This window comes from Sapajus apella, unplaced genomic scaffold (assembly GCF_009761245.1).
Source record: "Sapajus apella isolate SASKATOON/1434 unplaced genomic scaffold, GSC_monkey_1.0 scaffold48, whole genome shotgun sequence".
In the NCBI taxonomy this organism is placed as follows: domain Eukaryota; kingdom Metazoa; phylum Chordata; class Mammalia; order Primates; family Cebidae; genus Sapajus; species Sapajus apella.
The window spans coordinates 16,084,790-16,107,373 of NW_022436988.1; the positions used below are offsets into that span (position 1 = coordinate 16,084,790).

The 22,584-nt window shown below is 46.6% G+C and overlaps 1 protein-coding gene across 2 annotated transcripts in view; it reads left to right on the top strand.

Moving 5' to 3' along the window:
- The window catches only part of PRKCA (protein kinase C alpha), a 492,002-nt gene that overhangs the window by 339,638 nt on the left and 129,780 nt on the right, over positions 1-22,584 (top strand). The gene's annotated exons all lie outside the window — the stretch shown is intronic.

Genomic DNA, 22,584 nt, shown 5'->3' on the forward strand with positions numbered 1-22,584 from the left:
ACTGGACTATTCTGACAGCATGGCCTGTGTACTTTCCTCCCAGCGACAGGGGGTCGGGGGAGCCAATTAATCAAAATGCCGTTGGAGGGGATGGAACTAGGGCAAGGCGAGGCGGATGGATGGATGATTCAGGTGTTCTGTGGCATTGCGCTGTGATGGCCCGATAAATCCACCTCAGCAACAGCAACAGCCGATGAGTGCTTTTGCTTCCTCTATGTTAGGTATGGTGCTAGGAACTTCACATCGATTAATAGTTTAGGCCTGACACCTAGTGGGGCATTAGCCTCATCTTCCAGAAAAGGCAACTGAGGCACAGAGAGACCAGTAACTCCTAGTGTTAGAGTTAGTGAGGAGCTGGAATAGGAACCGAGGCATTGGACTCCAGTTACTGTGCTTGTAATTACCACACCTCCTACAGACAGCCCAGTACAGGACGGAAATTCCCTATCCACAGGCCTGGTGACTTCCTCCTCTGGGTGGTTTCTGGGTGGGCTCTGCCACAGCTTGGCTTTTCCTTTGGTTTCCGCACCAAATCCACTTTCGGTTAATCGGCACAGTCCGTCAAGTTATCCTGGAGTCATATTGGCCTAGAATGCATTCTGTGTCCTCAAGATGACTTGAGTCCTCTGTACCATGACCCACTCTATGTTAGCGTATGGTTCAACTCTCAGCCATCCACCTAGTTCCCTGTACTTGGGAGTCCCTGAGGGACCAACTGTATATATTACTCTTGTTGACAAGGACGTTCATTTTCATTTGATCAGCAAAGGTATCTTCCATTTGTATCTAGGAATTTGAAGCTATCATTAACATAATCTATTCTGTTTGTAGATGACAGAAAATATCATAGAAGAAGGGCTTGGAGGATCTGTTTAAGAAAAAAAGAGGAAGGCGGTGGGTTCCAAAGAAAGGCTTACTTTTGGAAACATCCTCACATTTTTCCTTTGAAAAATAAGCAAATGTTCTAACCAGGACTGTCCCCTCAGGTTAGAACTCAGAGAACACCAAAGAATTTCAAGGTATCACTAGGAGAGGGTAACAGTTTCCCTTTGGATAACCTTGAAACCACCTATAGCTGATGGTCAAAATGGAATTGGGAGTGAAATCCCTATCATAGACACAGAGTCCCTTCTGACTTTTTGTAGTTCGGAGAAATTCTTTTATTTCCTCAAGACTATCTCTGTTGCGCCATTTTTCATTTGGGGCTGTGGCTCTCACCTGCATTTCTATTGCTTTGTAATGGGCTGATGCTGTCCTTGGAATCCACTCTGCCTTTGTCTACACTGACAGCCAGGAGTCCTCTGACTGGGCACCGATGCTCTCTGCCCAGAGGAAGATGCTGTTCCTTGGGTGCCATGAGACCCCTCTGTGACATCGCAGATTTGCTCTTGTTTCTCTTTTCTACTAAGGCTTCCACATTGTCAAAACCATGTATGGGGGAAGCAGATGATGCAGTCCAGGGAGAAATTACCATAAAACCTAGTCTCCAGCCGGGCACGGTGGCTCACACCTGCAATCCCAGAATTTTGGGAGGCTGAGGCAGGCGGATCACGAGGTCAGGAAATCAAGACCATCCTAGCCAATATGGTAAAACCCCATCTCTATTGAAAATACAAAAACTAGCTGGGCATGGTGGTGTGCACTTTCAGTCCCAGCTACTCGGGAGGCTGAGGCAAGAGAATCACTTGAGCACGGGGGGCGGGATTGCAGTAAGCCGAGATTGCACCACTGCACTTCAGCCTGGGCAGCTGAGTGAGACTCCATCTCAAAACAAACAAACAAACAAACCTAGTCTCCTTAGGTGGTGAGGGATCAAGGAGCATAAAGTAGAATGCCTACGGGGTAAACATTTCTGTGCTTTTCTTACCTTTTCCTTTATTTCCAAAGCTACTGCTGTTAGCAATAGAGTAGGCATCACAGGTGAATATTCAGAGTTTAATTATGGGTTTCCATGTGGTTACCTTGTGGCTCGCTGTAAGGCAAGAACACCTGGACAGAGCATTGAAATGTTTAGCTGGCATTCTTTGTGTTTCTAGATAAAGCAAAACACGCACTGTGCATGCCAGACATGCCCCGTGCCTTCTTCTGTAATGAAAGCAGCAACCATAAGGTACTGCCTGAACCTTTCAGTCTCTCTTATAAGAGCCTTGCAGATCTAAAACTGCACAGAGAGGCACAGATGCCCTGGCTGGGGTGGCACAGGTACTCAGGTGGAAGAGAAAGGTCGGGCCTCATCATGCTAGAGCTTACATCAGGCTAATTCCTCCACCATTGCCAAGGGTTGAACTTGACTCACAATTGTAGAATCAGCTTAAAGAGCAATACCTTTCCCTGAGTTGGACATCGACTTTTTACATGTGAAAGCCAGCCAGCATTACTTACAGCACCTATCTAGGCCAAGTCCCTTGAGAATTAGTTTAAAAATTTTTGTAGAGCTATAGCTCCACTCTAGGAATGTGAATTCAGCAAGTGTAATAATAATAATTATGTCTTATTCCATTCAGGCTGCGATCATAAAATACCTTAGACTGGGTAACTTATAAATAACAGGAATATATGTATCACAATTCTGGATTCTGGGAAGTTCAAGTTTGAGGCCCTAGAAGACTCAGTGTCTGGTGAAGGCACTGTCTCAGCTTCATAGATGGTACTTCTCACCGTGTCCTCACATGGCAGAAGGAAGGCAGGCTGTGTTCCCACATGGTGCTAGGGGCAAACATGCTTCCTGTCATCTCTCTCTTTTTTTTTTTTTCAGACAGCGTCTCACTCTGTCACCCAGGCTGGAGTTCAGTGGCATGATCTTGGCTCACAGCAACCTCTGCCTCCCAGGTTCAAGAGATTCCCCTGCCTCCCAAAAGGATTACTTCCCCAAAGGCTCTGCCTCTTATTTCTATCACATTGGGGATCCAGTCTTAAGATACGAATTCAGAACCACAGCAAATAATAGCAGCAGCTCACGGCTATTCAGGGTCTTCCTCCACAGGACCACTTTCTAAGTACTAGCTTTTATCCAAATAAAAGTTAAAGTGACGTACTAACTTTTATTCAAATATGTGAAGAAGCTGACTTTATTATCCTTACTTTATAGAAGAAGAAATGGAGATACAAAGAAATGAAGTGACTCACCCAGAGTCACACAGATGGTAAATTGGATGGCTAAATATTTAAATGGCAGACGCACAGAGAAGATATTTTAATGACAGTATCCATAAGAATTGGAATCTTTTTTTAAAGTACAGTTGTGTGTGTGAAGGGAATCCAGTCTTAATTATAGAAAGTCAGGCTCAAGGAAATAACTAATTAGTAATTATATCTTAAAAATTCTTAAAGTAATTTAAGATCTTCAGAAAAGTTGCACACGTACAACAGAGTTCTCTCACACCCCTCACCCAGCAACCCCCAATGTTAATGTCCTTGTATAACTACAGTACCTGATAAATTTATGAAACGTAGGTACTTACATCCAGGCGCAGGGCTAACACCTGTAATCCCAGCGCTTTGGGAGGTTGTGGTGGGCAGATCACTTGAGGTCAGGAGTTTGAGACCAGCCTAGGCAACATGGTAAAACCCCATCTCTACTAAAAATACAAAAAATTATCTGGGCGTGGTGGCATGTGCAAGTAGCCCCAGCTCCTCGGGAGGCTGAGGTGGGAGAATTGCTTGAACCCAGGAGGTGGAGGTTGCAATGAGCCAAGACTGCACCACTGCACTGCAGCCTAGGCAACAGATTAAGAGTCCATCTCAAAAGAAAAAAGAAAAATAGGTACCTGCATTGGTTACTAGGAATTGTTTTCAAGAGCCAAATAGACAACATCAGACTCATCTTATTTCAGTATAAAAGGACTGCACATGGTACCAAGCAAGGCCCCCTTGGGGCAGCACTGGCCGGTGACGGGTGGCATCCCCACCCCCATTACCTGCCTACACCTTTTCTCAGCCAAATAGTCCAGGCATGAGTTTGTCTTGAGAAATGCTTTCATACTAATTGCTACCGTCTATTGAGTGCTTACTACATACTTATTGTTCATAGGACTGGACCTTTGTGCTCAGCATTTTATATTCATTGCTCCCTTGACTCCCCAAACAATCTCATGAAGTATTATTATCCTCCTTTCTGAGATGAGCCAAGGAGCTGAGACTAAGGAAGGAAATCGCTCCAAGTTACAGGGTAGAAAGTGATGGGCCTGGGGCCGCGGCCGGGCCAGGCTTCCACACCCTTGCTTTCAGTGCCCAGGCTATGAACATCCCAAGTCTCTCTTGTTAATTGGAGTCTCCTTTTGAACAAACAATAAACCCATAAATATTTGCTGAACCCACAGTCAGCACCCCATGAGGTTCCTTGAGGTCACGGAAAATCCAAACGTGGGACTTAAAACCAGGGAAGAAAAGAGTAACATATGAAGAGAATAAAGAACAACCCACATCCAAGTATAATTAAGTGCCAAGTATGTGGTGATGAAATAGCACACCCTTGGGAGATGCTGAGGGTGGGAAGGGGACAGGGAGCGAAGGACCCTGTGGAAAAGCAGCCAACTGAATACTGTAGGTATTTGAGAGGCAGAGAGGGAAGAGAGCTCTGATTGAGAGTCAGAGGGCTGTGGGAATTAGCCTGGTGGCTTTAATGAGAACACAAATATAAAGCATAAGGCATCACATGCAGGGTTTATGGTCCAAATGCGAGAGATTTCTTGGAGAATGCATTTCAGCCTAAACCCTGAGCAACTGTGTTAATTGCTAGATTAGTTCAAATGGTGTCTTACCTGTGTAGAATTGCTCAGATTGAAAATAATTCCCAAAGTAACATAGAAACTGCAACAGGAACTCTGCTTTGGGATGAAAACCCCCCTTTGCAATCAGATGAGTTTTCTTTCTAGCTTGGTCGGGTATTTATGGGAAAGTGCTCTGCTTTTGTGGTGTATTTATATTTTTTGCCTTTGGGCAGTGGTGCTGATGTTATCAGAACGGTGTCATTTTTTTTCCTTCTGATAGGAGATTGTAATAGGTTTTCTACACTGTTGTGTGTTTTGTAAATTTGGTTTATAGGAGTAAAAAAAAAATCCCTCATGGGAACCGATTTTCTATTTAATCTTGTAAGTAAATGGAAAAAAATATTGGGTACTTTACAACTGTTTCAGGAGCGTATTCCTCCCACAAATAGATTATTCTGAAGAAGAGTCTAATTTTCTCCACGATTTGAGGTTGTTAATTTGGTGTGGAGATTGAGGTTCTTAACTGAGTTCTGGTTGGGGAGGGGAAGACTTCCTCCCAGCTCTTACAGCAAAGAGACTCCTCCTACCTACTGTCTAGGGCCTTGTGCGATTCGACACCTGTCACACCACTGCAGATACGGAGACTCACCCTCATGTTCTTGTGGTTAGAACAATAATATTCCCTCTGTGTGTTCTTCCACCTTATCATGGTATATTTGCTACAGCATAGAGGAATGAGCCTCAGCTTTGTATGATAGTTGGTCATTCTTTGCTTCACCCATTGATCATACATTATTGAGCTTGTGTCCTGCTCTCTTCCTGGCACCAGGGGTGCTAAGTTGATTAAGACCTGGACCTCATCACGAATTGTGTGGTCTTTGGGGGTTGGGGGGCATTAAAGCATGAAAAAAAGCTTCTGGGCAGTGTACTAGGTTTTTTGAAGTACAGTGGGAGTTTGGGGGAAGGGTAGCCTCCGTGGCCCTGGGGAGGCTACAGGCGACAGCTTCATGTCGGAAGTGGCAGTGGAGCCGGGAGGACAGGGAAGGAAGGAAAGGACATTCCAGGCAAAGATGCAGAATGTGTTCAGGAAGCTCAGCACCATCCAGGATGCCAGGAATTTTAAGTGAGAGTTGGAGAGAGCTGGAGGGAAGTTAGTTTCGTTCCATTTTCAAAGCATTACGGTTGCAATCATCAGTTTACCAGTTGTGCTATCCTTAGGAGCCATGCACCCAGGCTCTGAGTTAAATATTTCTTTTTAAAACAGGAAGATTTTAAGTTCCAGGTGGCTATGTTTTCAACAAGAACAGAGAGAGCATCAATCTCCTAATCTGAGCTCTAGACATCACCCTGAGATTCCCAGTGAGCAGAGACCCTCTCTGTCATGGCTGGGTGAGAAGACGCAGCAGGTGGCCCATCCTTTGCCTAAAAGCTTTGCACAGGTACCTTTTGCAGTGGCAGACAGGCTGTGGAATATAATAACTTGTTGGGGGCTTCCAGCACGGAGATGCACCAAGCTGCTTATTTAAAGGAAGAGGTATTAGTTGGAAGTCATTTCTGTTGAATAAATCTTGGTCATGGGATTTGGATCCAGATCAGAAACGTATATGGTGATGCAGCAGTTGTATCTGCTCCTTTGGGTTGGGATGGAGAGGGTGTTGGCAAGAAGCTGGTTATCCTTGGGGCATCCAGAGTGTCCGCTGTTGGTGATGCTGCATTTGACCACCTGGTTTGGTGTTCTCAGCAGATCCCCCTACTGCAAAGGTGTTGTTGCTGTTGTTGTTTGTAATTAATAAGGAAACTGGGTGTTGTACTTGATGACCTGCAACCTCCCACCCAATGGCTGTAGCCTTAATTACTTTGTTTTACTTTTTATTTTTATTTTTGAGATGGAGTCTCACTCCTGCCTCAGACTCTCAAGTAGCTGGGATTATAGGGGTGCACCACCATGCCTGGCTGCTTTTTGTTTTGTGGTAGAGACAAGGTTCCACCGTGTTGGCCAGGCTTGTCTAGAATTCCTGACTTGAGGTGATCCACCTGCCTCAGCCTCCCAAAGCGCTGGGATTACAAGCATGAGCCACCGTGCCCGGCCAACCATTCTTGATTAAAAGAGAGTGAGGAGACATGATTACCAAATGCAGTCTGTAACACTTGATTGAATCCTGGATCGAAGAAAACAAAAAGAGCTGTAAAGAACATTTTGGGGAGAGTGGAGGAGACATTTGAATCTGGATTGTTTTTTAGAGAATGTGTTTGTACCAGTGTGAAATTTCCAGGTGGTAATGGTCACGTGATTATGGAGGGGAGTGCTGAAATGTTTTAGGGGTCATTTTTCCTGAGGTCTACAACTTACTTCCAAATGGTTCAGCAAAAGCAAAAAAAACCAGACAGGAATCTGAAAATGCTGGAGGACCAGGCAGGGGTTGGGGGCAAGAAGCGAGGGTGTGCGCAGGCAGGAGCGCCGGTGGCGGAATGTTCACAGCGACTCTAGAAAGTGTTAGAGGTGTTCGCCCCACTGTTCTTTCAACGTCACTCCCAAAAACTAGGCCAACGATAGCTATGCCTGGAGCTTTGTTGATCCGGTACTTGAATGCACTCTGTAGAGGCCACTCTTGGCTAGAAGGAAGCCCTCGCCGAAACGGCGATCAGAGCGCCTCAGCAGGTCAGCTTCCCTGCCTCCGTCCTCCTACCCCAGGGACCTCCCATGCCTCTGTCCATGGCCACCAATGCTTTTCCTTCTGTGGATGGCAGACCAAAGCGTTATTCTGCCTCCATCCTGTGTTTCCATGTGGCTCTGCAGTGAGGCTGGGCCCTGAAGCCTGGTTCATGAAGAGTACTTACCTGGCCTCTGGCCCCTGTTCAACAGGTGAGTCACTGACCATTTCCTTAGAGCCACCTGGGGCTGGCTGCATGGGACTTGCCATGACACAGCCAGCCAGACTGTCACAGGCAGGTTCTGGGGTCTGTACGCTCACATGCATGGGCAGGGGCTGCCTGCGGTCGGGAGCCACTAGTGGGGTCTATGTCCCCAGGAGCTTGTGTATCATCCCCATTTTCCAAATAGCCTCAGGCAGAAAAGAAAAACAACATGAATTAAACAGCTAAAGGAGTCATATATAGGTATGTGTACATATGTGTAAGAAATGGGCTGGGCGTGGTGGCTCATGCCTGTAGTCCCAGCTACTCAAGAAGCTGAGGCGAGAGAATCTCTTGAGCCCGGGAGTTTGAGACCAGTCTGGGCAACATGGAAATACCTCATCTACACAAAAAGAAAAAAATAAATTAGCCAGATGTGGTGGTGTGCATCTGTAGTCCCAGCTACTCAGGAGGCTGAGGCAGAAGGATCGCTTGAGCCCAGGAGTTCGAGGTTACAGGGAGTTATGATTGTACCACTGGACCCCAGCCTAGGTGACAGAGCAAAACTCCATCTCCAAAAAAAGGAGTAGCTGTGGGCACAATATTGGCAAAACTGTTACTTATGGTATAAATAAACATCAAGGAGTTGGAGAATGGCTGAGTGGGCCGCTTGCATTCTGCATCTCCCCTCCCTTGGATTCCACTGTCCCTGATCTGGGGCTTCCCTGTCTACTCTAAAGACACCAGCTTCTGTTTCCTGCATGCTTCTATCTCTTAAAAACCCAACAAGCTTTGTGATGCTCACACAGATGAGAAATACTGGTAGGGAAAAGTCCGTAAGAAGAGGGGTAGCTCTTCAAGGGGTAACTCCAGGAGCAGGCCTTCTTAAAGACAGGCTTTGAACACCTGCATCCCTGGAAGAGGAGAAGCAAATTATTTCTGGGGCCTCTTTCAAGATTATCCCATCTCCGTAATAAGAGGGGTAACTGCTCTTCATGACAAAGCATACTTTATCTCCATGGCTTTGTAGAAGTTTCATGAATCCACTAACATCAGCTGATTCATTTTCCCTGGGGAGAGGCACTTGCTGTGCATGGGTCCTCTCTTTTGTAGGTAGAGAAGGAAGACTGAGTTGGGGGTTCAGTCTTCTTGCAGAGAGGACTGGTGGGTCCCTTTAGCTCAGGAAGTGGTTGCAGCATCTGCCCAGGGGACCCTCATTATCTCTCCGTGCCTGGCCTCTTGCAAATGGAGAGGCTAAGGAGATCCAGCCAGTCACTGCAGTAGCAGCTGCCTGGAAAGTGGACATGAAGGGCAAACCAGAGATGCTCCTAGTGTTTCTTGAATGCATCGATCCTGCGAGAAGAGAAACTGACACTGATTGAACACTTTTCAGGTACCAGGCCCTGACTGGATGCTTCCCTATATAGTATTTCATCACAACCACCTTTTGGGAACAATGCTGTCATCATCGTCATGATTTTCTACCTGAGGAACCTGAGTCTTGGCGAGCTCCAGCAGCCTGCCCAGCTGCGTCTGGCTCCCACACCTGCCCTTCCCACTCTTTTAAGCAGCTGACCCTCAGGTCTGGCTGAGGGAAGATCCTGTGATGACTCACGGCAGTTTCCCTTGAGTACAGACACAGCCCACACTGTTGCTTCAAGGGCTTGCAATTTCACCTTTCTATCCTGCAATTAACAGTGGAGGCTACTCTGTGTCCGTCCCCTGTGATCACTGTTCCTTTGGCACCACTGTGGGTGAGGGTCTGTCATCACTTCCCCAGAGCCTTCATTTTCCAGGGTTTCCATAATGGCTGGAAATAAAAATGGCAGCAGGAAATCTGGCTGAAGACTTCTGTGCTGGAAAATGAATTAAAATGGGTGGAAGGATGGAAACTAGCTGTTTTAGGATGGGTTTTGACAGTGTGTGAGTTGGGTGGGTGTGCGACTGGACCAGCCCTTTCTCAGCATCCTTCTGGCTTTTGCTTACTGGCCCTGATTCCTCCCCATTGGAGACTCATCCTGCTCTCGCGTTCTCATAGTCTGCAGAGGAATCAGCTCTAGCAGTCACCTGCCTTGAGTTCACTGGTGCTTAACAGCCAGGCACATCCTTGGCACAAGAAAACAGGAAAGTGCCTCTTCACCAAAACTTAGAGCAGTGTGCTTGTACCAGAAGAATGCCTGCACATTACCCCATTCAAATGCATATGCTTTTGGCCCATGGCTGGCGTTTTTTCAGTGGACTGATCTACTCTAACTTCTTCCTTGATGGGACATTCCTAAATGTCCACATGACCCCTTCTGCAGCGAGTAGAGTACCTTGCCCATCTCCCCATGTTCACCACTTACCCCCCTCCCCATTTGCACTCGGTGTTCCAAGCCGCACACGGCTTCCCCAGTGTGGCAGGCAGTAGCCACCCAGTATTTCCTCCCTCCTCACCTTTGCTTCTGCCATTTTCCCTGCTCCCTCAAGAACATCTTTTTAACATTCAGCTCCAGTTACCTTTAGGAAGCCTCTCCTCACATTTTATGCCCTGCCTGAAACCGACCGCTTTCTCCCCATGCCCTCTATAGCATGTATTATGAGATTTTACCTCTGAGTTTATTTACATGTTGATCTCCTTCCACTATATCATAAGTCCTTTGAGATCATAGATAATGTCTTATCTCCCGTACCCAGCCCAGTGCCTCATATTGGTACCAGTTGTGTGTCTGTTGAGCCAATGATGATGGTGATGGAAGTACAAAATAAACACAGCATAAAAATTTACTCAGGCTTTTACTTCACCCCAAATCAAAGTGACTCTTCCCATTTTAGCCCTACATCTGGATCAAGTTAAAAAGTTCCTGTTTTAGTCCAATTCATAAAGCTACATGACTTCTGGGATCCTTTAGAGAAACATCTGTCAGCTAAGAAAAAAGTTGCATCCTCTCATAGAGACACGTCATTATTTACATCCTGACTGTGGTACCTCTTCCTGACTGATCTGTGGCTCAGCTTAATGTCAAATATGTACAGACTTGCAGCATGCCATCCTACAGATTGTTATTCATGCGTGGTTCTCTGTGCAGCGATTCCAACAGAGCTTTCCACACTGGGTGCTTAGTCACTAAATGTGCGTGGGAGGCAGCAAGACTGGAGTGAAGGGCAAAGAGTTGCCAGTGTCATTTCCTTCATGCAGCATTTGTCTTTGTTGTAAAGCACCCTGGTATCCATGCCCGTGGTGACATAGCTTTTCTTTCTTCTGCTTAAGATACCCCAAGCCCCCAGATTCTTCACAGGGTCATCAATCATCCACCTTCTTTGACTTCAGTGACTCCTGCCAGGAGCAAGCCTTCTTAAAGGTAGGCTTTGAACGCCTGCATCCCTGGAAGAGGAGAAGCAAATTATTTCTGGGGCCTGTTTCAAGATTACCCCATTAGCATACAGACACATTGACATTTACTGAACAGGTCATTCTTGTGCAGGATTTTAATTGCTTCTAATTATAGGATTATCATTTAAGCACAAGATTAATTGCTATGAAATTATTTGCAAGTAACTTTATCTTCTTCTAGAAAGTAAATGTGTTAGCCAAGTGAGAAATCTCTTAGAAGCTTGCAAATGAAGTCTTTTCAATCACTTCCATTGAAACTTTCTTCTAATGCTTGGGGAATGGGAGAGAGATCTTGAAGGAACAGGCTGGAAGACGAAATAAATAACAGATCAATGCTCCTTTTGATACCTGGTTCTGAACCAAAAGGGTGGAAAACTTGAAGTGTTTGGGAATGGTTGGGTTCACCAATGGAAATGTCCTAAAATAAATGCAGAATTTTTTTTTCCTCTCTTGATCCGTGTCATCTTCAACGGCAGGCAGGGGTGGCCCAGTCGGAAGCTAGAATTGGCAGGAGCTGCCCTATGGTCCTTTTCAACAATAAGCTGCTCTGATATCTTAGTGAAAAAAAAAAGTGTTTTCAGATGTTTTGTAAAGGAATCTCCAATTAATGTGTATATACACACTCTGATGATCAGCATCAAAATGGTGCAGAGAAACATCAGACCATGTGCATCTCAGCTTCTAGGCATTTCCAATTGGAATGATTCAGACAGCCTGAGAAAATATGAGATAAGTTAACTCCTGAGCTGGTTCCAAAATATCCCCATTTGAATAGGGAGCCATGACCACCCACTGGAAGCTCTGCACACAGCATCCCCACTGGGGACTTTTTATACTGAGAAGAATGGTAGCTGCCCTTTACATGCATTTTCCTTTTTAATTAATGCAAGGTTTGTGGTTAATTAAAGACAGTCAGGGTCCCTTTTCAAACCAAAGCAGGCATTTTTTCCTAGAATAATGAAGAGAGAATAGAAGCAAGGCAAACTTCCTATAAAAGTTTTCGCAGTGGGGGTGGTGAGTTTGGGGAAGGTGACATGAAGGAAGTGTCGTTTCATCAGCTTAGACTCGCTGGAGGTAGGGAGTGTAATCAGAAGAGATGCCTTCCTCACTGAACACCCAGCGGGGAGGTGGCTCTTGTTCTGGGAAATGCCGCATTGACCCCCGTTTCCCTTTGTTAAGTCACTCTGCTGGGAATGGGGGTACAGCTCAGGAGAGACACATTTCTCTGGGATATATTGCTGCTGTCATCTTACAGGCTGCACAGGTGACTACTCATGGAAGAACTCTCACAGGTGAACATCTGCCCAGATGAGAAAGTGTATGTGCAGTGAAGGTTCAAAATAGCACCGGCAGCCCCTTACTCTTTACTAAAACCCAACCTTTCTGAAAGACCCTGAAGTCTGTTTTAGTCCCTCCCACGCCAGTATGGCAGGGACTCTGTTATCCTCAGAACTTCTGGTTTCCAAAGGTTGTTAGTACATATTTGAAAAACAAAAAAAAATCCCAGCATACTTTAAATGACGAACACTCCATAAAGAACACAGCAGGCTGTCAGGCACGGTGGCTCACCCGGTGGTTCATGCCTGTAATCCTAGCACTTTGGGAGTCTGAGGCTGGAGGATCACGAGGTCAAGAGATTGAGACCATCCTGGCCAACATGGTGAAATCCCATCTGTACTAAAAAATACAAAAATTAGCTGGGTGTGGTGGCGTGCGCTTATAGTCCCAGCTACTCAGGAGGCTGAGGCAGAAGAATTGCTTGAACCTGGGAGGCGGAGGTTGCAGTGAGCTGAGATCACGCCGCTACACTCCAGCCTGGTGCCTGGTGACAGAGTAAGACTCTGTCTCAAAAAAAAAAATAAAAATAAAAATACAACAGGCTTGTGTTTATAAAGTAATAGAAGTGACTTGCATTTAGAGGATACTATTAGTCTATTCTCACGCTGCTATGAAAAAATACTAATTTATAGAGGAAAGAGGTTTAATTGACTCACAGTTATGCAGGGCCAGGGAGGCCTCAGGAAACTTACAGCCATGGCAGAAAAAGAAGCAAACACGTCTTCACGTGGTGGCAGGAGGGAGAAGAATGAGAGCCTAGTGAAGGGGGAAGCCCCTTAAAAAACCATCACATCTCATGATAACTAACTCACTACCATGAGAACAGGATGGGGGAAACTTCCCCCATGATTCAGTTCCCTTCACCTAGTCCTTCCTACGACATATGTGGATTATGGGAACTATAATTCAAGGTGAGATTTGGGTGGGGAGACAGCCAAACCATATCAGATGTCATTGGCTTTGAAGTCAGGTAGACTGGATTCGACTCCCAACTATAGCACTAATTAATGTTGAATAAGTATTAGGTGTTGTTACTCTATTAATAGAGTTTTGTTCCAGTCGTGTTAAGTCATGTAGTTCAGTGGACTGAAGTGTGTCACTTTATTGACAAATTAACTCTTTCAGTCCTGACACGTTCATGGTGTAGCTGTAACCACAGTGGGACTCCAGCAGCCACAGCAAAGAACATCTAACCCCACCCCTCATTTGTTTTTCCTTCAGCATGCCTGCCAGCCAAGACACAGGAACACACTGTGAAATCACTCAAAATTGGAAGACCTCTGTAGGAGTAGCAGAGTTGCATATTAAGCTGAGGATATCAACCTTAAAGGTTTTAACTGGCTGTGAATCCTGACCTCTTCAGTTAACCTTTGTTTCCCTTTTCTCATCTGCAAATTCAAATTAAGGCACTTGAACTACATAAACCCTTATGTTCCCTTCAGCTCTGGCATTTTGTTGCTGCGAGAGCCATTTCAGAGAGCAAAAGCTAATCGGTGGTGCCAGTAAGTGTGCCCCTTCCTGAGGAGCTGACGGTGGACTGGAGAGTCCAGGGACTGTGCCGCTGGGTAAGGCTTCTGGTCCAGTCATTTTCAAACAAGTTTAAACATCACATCTTGTTTGAATGGTATTCAAATGGTATTTCACCAGAGTTACTCTGATTGAAGGGGAGTAACTCTCCTCCTCCTCCTCCTCCTCCTCCCCACCACCCAGGAGGAGACTCCGAGGAGCAGAGTTTGAAAGTCACAGGTGTAGGCTGGGTGTAGGGTCTCACACCTGTAGTCCCACTACTTTGAGAGGCAAAAGCAGAAGATCCCTTGAGGCTGCAAGTTGAAAACCATCCTGGGCAACAGAGCAAGACCTTGTCTCTATAAAAAGTAAAAATAAATAAAGATAATTATTAAAAATAGAAATTAGCCAGGTGTGGTGGCACACATGCACTTATGGTCCCGACTATTCAGGAGGTTGATATGGGAGAATCACCTGAGCCCAGGATTTTGAGGCTGCGGTGAGCCAAGATTGCACCACTGCACTCAAGCTGGGTAGCAGAGTGAGACTCCGTCACACAAAAAAAGAAGTCACTGATGTGATTGTTGTCAGACTGTTCTGGGGTCCACGCACCCAGTGCAGCAAAGCCGAACACTGATGTTGGGTCAACAGCAGGAGAAACTGAGGCACTTCTTGCCAAGCAAGGAGAATCAAGCAGCTTGTGCTGATGGACTTCAACTGGCATATAGCTCACAGGTAGGCATTATTTAAAGGCAGGAAGGCAGAGGTTACAGTCAAAGTAATCAGTCAGTATACATGGAGGCTTCACATTGGTTTGACCCAAACAGATGGGACATCCCAAAGCTGGGGAGGCAGTGCGCCACAGTCATAGGTGGATTCAACGATCTTCTGATTTGTGACTAGTTAAGGAGGCGAAGCTTTGTCTAAGGATTTGGGATCAGCACAAACAGTCTTAGCTCTGGCTTTGGGGTAAAGAAACATGGAAGGGAGATGGAAGAATGCAGTCAGCGTGCAGTCCTCCTCCCCCGGCTGAGGGCTGTGTGCCTGTCAGTCAGTTTGGTGGAGGGCCAGTTTTCTGAAAAACAACTCAAGGGCGTGTGTTAAGATGTTATCTTTATTTTCCACAGGAAACAAAACATCTCCTGACTTCCGTGCTGTTGTTTTAAGTTACTGTTACCTTCTTCCTTGTCAAGTTGCTCATTTACTTCTCAGGGCTATCTAGGTGCCTGGGATTTTCCTTGAAGGAACTCAAGATTTTCCTTTATCTCCATGTTAGGGGGTGCTCCCGCCCAGGGACCCTCTGTCTCATGGTCCAACCCCTTCATTTTGCATACGTAAAAACCAAGGCTCAGGGAATGGGGCTACTATGTAGGGTCTTTGGGGTTATAAAGGATAAAACCGGCTGGGCGCGGGGGCTCGTGCCTGTAATCCTAGCACTTTGGGAGGCTGAGGCAGGCAGATCACTTGAGATCAGGAATTCCAAAGCAGCCTGGCCAATATGGTGAAACCCATTTCTACTAAAAATACAAAACAATTAGCCGGGTGTAGTGGCATGCGCCTGTAATCCCAGGTTCTTGGGAAGCTGAGGCAGGAGAGCTGCTTGAACCCGGGAGGTGGAGGTTGAGTGAGCTGAGATCGTGCCACTGCACTCCAGCCTGGGCGACATAGCAAGACTCTGTATCAAAACAAAAACAAAAACAAAAAAATGATGAAACCAACCCACTCAGGTAGAAGGGGGAATTAGCAAAAGAAATCTAGAGTGTCATGAAACGCCAGGGTGGGAATGCCTCGGGGCCGTAAGAACGCTGAGAACCAGAGGCTCTCTCTGTATCTCACCTCTTCTTTCTGCATACGGCCTTCATTTGTTTCTCTTTCACAACACATTAGACTGTCCTTGCATTGCAGCAGACATGGCCCTAGACGATTCTACAGCTTCACCTCTTACAGCTTCATGTCTTCTGCTGTGTCAGGCACAAATCCAAAAGTTCTGGGGAAGGGATTCATCGGCTCAGTCTGGGTCACCTGCCACCTTGGGTCAATGAACTGCGATGAGAGGGCAGATATGGGGTGGGGGTGAGAGGTGGGAGACAGTTTCAGGAACAAGTAGCGACAATCAGACAGAATCGTAGATAATGCAACCCTGCCATGAAATGTGAGCCAGGGTTGTGCAGGAAGCGGGTGGGTCCGGGAGGAGGGATGCCGCCAGCCTCCCGCCTTCTGCTTTGATGCAACCATGTTGCACATCTGTGAAACTACCCAAGATGGACAGCGGCTGAGCTTATGTACAAAAGTTGGATGTGACCCATAAGTTCCTTTTGAACACATCAACGTGCTCCTGGCCTGGCCAGTCTCCAAAAATAGCCAAGGATAAAGAAAAAAATTTGATTTGAGTGACATTTGTCCAATTCAGTCACCCAATGAGTTAATCACCCTTCTTATTTAGAAGCTGGAGAACAGCACAACAGGTGCCAAGTGTAAATGGTGTTGATGTGGGAGAGACTGAGCGATGGTGGTACCCGCAGGAAGCGGAGTCCTTTGAATGGGCTCACGGGGAGATGGTGGAACAAGTGCCTCAGGGAGGTGGAGCTGTTTGATGAGGGCGTAGGAACTGGACAAGGCCCTCCTGCATTTTCAACCGTTGGCCTAAAACAACCGCCCCCTACGGCGGCTTTTTCTGCAGGCCGAGTTGCTGCCTTGGCAGACCCTCACCCGTCACCCCTGGAGCTTTTCTTTCATGAGGAATTCCTACTGCAGAATAAACAGAGGTAGTTGGCAGCATGCTAACAGGGCCCTGGGTTCTCAGCCTCTGTCCCAAGAAGAGCCAGGCAACCTGGCTTTCCTTCAGTAAGGGAAAAGAAAAACAATGTACATTTTAACCCTAAATCATCACCGCAAGGCCCTCCCCGGTCAGGAAAATGACATGTCTCCTGCTTGGTTTGTAAACCATGTGGATGTTACCCAGAATATCAGGTCCCCTCTTGCTTCCACCTGAACTAAAGCACTTAGATGGCACATGCCCACCCTGTAAGGCCCCGTGGGGATTGGGATCCTCACCCCGTGCATCGGCCTTGACTCCTGGGTTCTGCGGCATTGGCTGTCTTCCTGTTTAATTTCTCTTTCTACTGACAGTTTTGCCGATTCCATGATTGCTTTAGTGCCTTGGCTCAGCGGTACACAAGCAGCTTGGGACGTCAGTGGTCTGGGGGTCATCTTAGTTTTTTCACGGAATGAAAAGTTTAACATGCGAGATATTCAGCCCCCAGTCGCTTCTTTTCTGTATCAGTTTAGCCTCTCCGTAGTGTGGGTGCACGTGGTTGCCTTGTGGTGGTCTGAGGCGTTGTGGTAGTCTGGCCCACAGAGAGATCCCGAAACTAAAGAGAATGTGTCCAGGTTCTTGTTTGGTTTGGTTTTGGTCTGATTTTTTATTGTGGTCGAGATAAGAGGTTTTTCCAGGTAAAAATCTGTTAGGCCTGACATCATACCTGTAACTAATGCTAATCTTCAGCTTTATACTCTCAGATTAAAGACAGCAGTGGTATAACAGCAAGGCTGGAAGGAACAAAGTTTACTCTTGTCTCTCTCTCCAAAGACCATCATGTTTCAGAGACAGTTACTGATAGTCGCTGCTCACGAACTCCCAGTAGCTCCTGATAAGTACATCCCTCAGAGAATCAGCTCTGAGCCCATTTGTGGAGAACAAGTATAGGGGAAAGTTGTCGGTTCTGCAGGTGTTGGGAACAGCTCTGGAATGGGATGGTGGATCCCTCTTCTGCCAGTGGATGGAGGCAGGACACCCTGGCCAGTGGACAGTTGTCTCCTCACCAGGAATTGTGCCTCATACTCAGCCAGGGCATCCTGGGCAAGGAAGCCGAGCAGAGCCCACTGAAAGACGAGGCTCCCTCAGGCACCAACAAGAACAGACTCCTGCTCCTCTCCAGCCTCTAAGGTTCATGCACCTTGTCCCTCAGATAAAGGTGACAGAAAGAAGGTTGGTGTCACTGGACTTTGTCTCTTAGGGTTCAGCTACTTCAGGTGACAGGTTGGAAGGAACCAATAAATATTTTTGTCTTTTTCTGCCACGCTGATGTGAATGCTTATAATTTTATTAACAGCTGCCTGGGAGCCAGGCCTGACTTAATTTAATTTAATCTCCTGGGTTATTTCAGTTCGGCTTAGTCTATTTTAAGCACAGATGAAGAGGAAATAATCAGACCGAGGAGGCAGACGAGGGAGGGGCCGGAGGGGCCATCCGCTGCCCTCACCAGTTCCTAAGGCTTCACATGTCTTCATGTAAAGGGAATGACTTCTGGAGGCAGGCTGGCCAGATGAACTAGCTTTCTCTGTGTTTTGTCTCGTTACATCGGCTTTGTAGGGGGAGGGAGGATGAGGAATATTAATTATGCCGCCAGAAATACAAATGGAGCAATTCTCTCGTGCCAGGCAGCCCTGAATAGTGACATCTTCCCTGCCCCTCCCTTTCTCCTTTTAGCAAACGACACTGATCGCCTGGTTGTGGTAGCGCCTTCTCTTCGGAGTGTTTTCTGTTGTTGTTGTTGGGTTGGTTTGTTTGTTTTTTGAGACACGGTCTCACTCTGTCACCCAGGCTGGAGTTCAGTGGTATGATCTCAGCTCACTGCAACCTCCGCCTCCCAGGTTCAAGTGATTCTCCTGCCTCAGCCTCCCGACTGGCTGGGACTACAGGTGCCTGCCACCATGCCCTGCTAATTTTTGTATTTTTACTAGAGATGGGATTTTACCATGTTGGCCAGGCTGGTCTTAAACTCCTGGCCTCAAGTGATCCACCTCAGGCTCCCAAAGTGCTGGGATTATAGGTGTGAGCCCCTGTGCCTGACCGTCTTTGGAGTGTTTTGATACTCTGGGATTGGTGGTTGGGAGGCAGGATGCCAGAGCTTCTCTGTTGAGCAATGTTTTCTGAGTGAATATGTGGTTCATAGGCCCTCTTGGTGAAGCCCAAGGCCAAAAGATCACAAAATCCTTTGGCCTGGAGCTGCCGTGCCCGCCCTGAGCCCAGGGGCTGTGACCTAAGGCCACACACCCTGCTTCCAGGGTTTGTGAGGCTGTACATTTAGTTTGGTACCAGGAGTGATCAAGAACAAGAGAGATTCATGGGCCGAGTCAGAGAGAACCCAAAGGTAATGAGAATGTCCAGATACGGTTTTTTTTTAAACTGTGATTGAGATGATAAGGGGTTTGCCAGGTGAAAATCTCTTAGCTTTGACATCATCAAAGAAGAGAGATTAATCATCTCACCATGAAGAGAGATTCATCCCAGTGTCTTATTATATCTTTGGTTTTTGTTTTATTTGTTGGTTTTTGGATTTTGGTTGTGTTTTGAGGCAGTGTCTTGCTCTGCCACTCAGGCCGGAGGGCAGTGCTGTCACTGCAGTTCACTGCAGCCGTGAGCTCCTGGGCTCAAGTGATTCTTCTGCCTCAGCCTCTGCAGCAGGGACTACAGGGCCATGCCACCACAGCTGGCTGATTTTTTAACTTTTTGTTCAGATAGGGTCTGACCACATTACCCAGGCTCCTCTCAAACTCCTGGCCTCAAGCACTCTTCCCACCTCAGTCTACCAAAGTGAGGGGGTTACAGGTCTGAGCCGCTGTGCCGGGTCACTGCAGGTTTTTTGTTTTGTTTTGTTTTGTTTTGAGCTGGAGTCTCCCTCTGTCACCCAAGCTGGAGTGCAAAGGCACAATCTAAGCTCACTGTAACCTCCGCCTCCTGGGTTCAAGTGATTCTCTTGCCTCAGCCTCCGGAGTAGCTGGATTACAGGCATGAGCCACCACACCTGGCTAATTTTTGTATTTATTATTATTTTTTTTTTATTGCATTTTAGGTTTTGGGGTACATGTGAAGAACGTGCAAGATTGTTGCATAGATGCACACGTGGCAGTGTGATTTGCTGCCTTCCTCCCCTTTTCCTATATCTGGCATTTCTCCCCATGTTATCCCTCCCCAACCCCCACCCCCCACTGTCCCTCCCCTATGTCCCCCCGACAGACCCCAGTGTGTACTGCTCCCCTCCCTGTGTCCATGTGTTCTCATTGTTCAACACCCGCCTATGAGTGAGAACATGCAGTGTTTGATTTTAATTTTTGTATTTTAAGTAGAGATGGGGTTTCACCATGTTGGCCAGGATGGTCTCCATCTCTTGACCTCGTGATCTGCCCACCTTGGCCTCCCAGAAGCGCTGGGATTACAGCCATGAGGCACCATGCCTGGCTGCTCATTGAGGTTTTATATGCCAACGCTGAAAGCAGAACATTGTATCCCCACTGAAGTGCTGGGTCCATGAGCCCAAGGTCTTTATGGGTCTTACTCACTGCAGAATCCCCTAACTAATGGTCCCTGGGACCCAGCTTGTGCTCACGGAGTGTCCATCTAACACTGGAGGTTTTCTCTGGTTGATACTGATAGAAACAAAAATTAAGAGTTATTAAGTACTTATTTTGTGCCAAGCACTATGCCAAGCGTTTTACTTGTATAATCTTGTTTAATCCTTAAAGTTCCTGTTGCATGAAACTCTTATCTCCATTTAAATGGAGACATAGAGGGTTTCAGGAACTTGCCAGGTAACAAGGTAGAGCCAGAACTGGAATCTAGGCAGAACGTTTGTTTCTGTGCCCTGGGAGTTTCCATGAGAACATGACCAAAAGCTTTTTTGGTACATACTGATGAGTCAGTCACCTGCATGAGTGTTCATTCAAAACCATCCATCACCCTGCACAGTGGAGATTCCCTGAGAGGGAGCGTTGTTGGGCTTGAGGCTGAGTGTAGAAGTAGCAAGAGGGGGTCTCGGGGCCAAGTACCTTCCGTGACTCATTAAAGTCAGCTGAGTAGACCTGCTAACCACTCACTCCTCCATGCTGGGTTTCTCAGTGTGCTGCTGGTCTACCCGGGGTAGGGTGTGGTATTACCTCATCCCAGGCTTCCCGAATCAGATTCGCTAAGAGCAAGAGCAGAGCCTGCAAGTAACTTCAATTGTTAATGAGTTCTCCAGGGTGGCTCTCATGAACCTAACATTTGAGACCTGCAGCTGTGGGAATTTTTGCTCCTAGCCTTGCAGTACGTTAGATTTACTTAAAGGCATAGAAGTGTCTATATATTTGGATCGGTATTAGAGGGAAATTATTAAAACTAGAATTCTTCTTTATCCAGAACAGCACACACATTAGGAAAAATATTAGCATCTAAAGGCAGAGGAATGGCGTGTAGCTCATTTTGGCCTTCCCTGTTGAAGGCCCCCAGGTTCACTCTTGGGATGACCAAGCCCCTAGAGGGCAATTCCAATGTAGTCCTGACTGAGCAATTCATCAGGATGCCAGTTTATTGATTTACAGAGAGAAATAAAACTGACCATGTGACTTGATTAGCGCAATCTCTCAGTGTCGAGAAGATACCAGGCAAGGTATAATGAACCCACTTTATTGATTTGTCACATAGACTACATTAGCAGAAATCCACTTCGGGCAGCGCCTTCTCTCCCTATAGACAAACCTCAAGGGACTCAGAATGCTGCCTAGTAAACACAGAATTATAACGAGGGGATGAGATAAATGTTGGATGGCAGCAGACTACGGTTTAACATTTATCTCAGGTTAGAGGCCAGCCGCTGTGCTGCCAGAGCCGGAAGCACTTGACGTCAAATGCTTAGATGCCCCTCCTTGGACCTGCATTGTAGGCACTGCTGAGGTTCACTTGGAGCCTCTGCTTTCTCACCAGACACAGGCTGGTCCTACAAGCCTAGCAACCCTTAGAAGCCTGTCCCCTTCAGGGGACTTTGAGAACCTCTGCTCTGATCCTGTATGGATGAATCCAGTAGTTTCTTGATTTCCAAAGAAGGATCTTGCTTTCCTCATTTCCTACTACCCAAGGAAGGGGGAATCACCTCATTATGGCTCCAAATATCAACAGATGTTATATAAAGAGCTATGTAAGTATTCCTGTATCTTAATTCTTTGCAGAAATGCCTTCCCTGAAATCTGATTCTTTGTCTGTCCGGTGAAGGGGGGTGTGAAATAACTGGAATTAGTAGAGGAGTGGATCTGAGCTGCAGACCCATGGATATACCCTCAACCTCACTCCAGCTCCAGGGGATGGTCAGTGAATTCTCCAAAATGACATGTATAATTTTGTATCTATCTTCTAGGAGAAAGAGTGGTAATAACTCTCCATGCCTCTCCAACGCACCCTTTGAGTCCCCCTCACCACCATAGAAATTCAGAAATTATTTCTAGGACAAAGGACTACATGAAAGACTTTTAACTGCCTAGTACCCAGGCTAAAAACATAGACTCTGGTGATACCATGAAAACAAAGGCATAAACACATACTGTGACAATGGATTAGGCGGCAGCTTATGTTCACAGTAGAAAGAATCCTAGAGATTTCCCTGTCCAGCCCCTTGCTTTCTAGACTGAGTATATGACCCACTAAAGATTGCCCAAGAAAGTGAGCAGCAGGACAGGGCAAGCTGAAGGTCCCTTCCCAGTTCCTTGTCCCGCACTCTTTAAATCCCATCTGGAGTGTCTGACTATTTAGTTCAGTTGTAGGTTAGGGATCTAGGAGGTGAAGTAACTACCAGGATGATGTAGAATCGAGTTAAACAGACACAGCCTTGGCCTTTAAAAAACAGCCCACACTGGCCGGGCGCGGTGGCTCACGCCTGTAATCCCAGCACTTTGGGAGGCCGAGGCGGGTGGATCACGAGGTCAAGAGATCGAGACCATCCTGGTCAAAATGGTGAAACCCCGTCTCTACTAAAAACACAAAAAACTAGCTGGGCA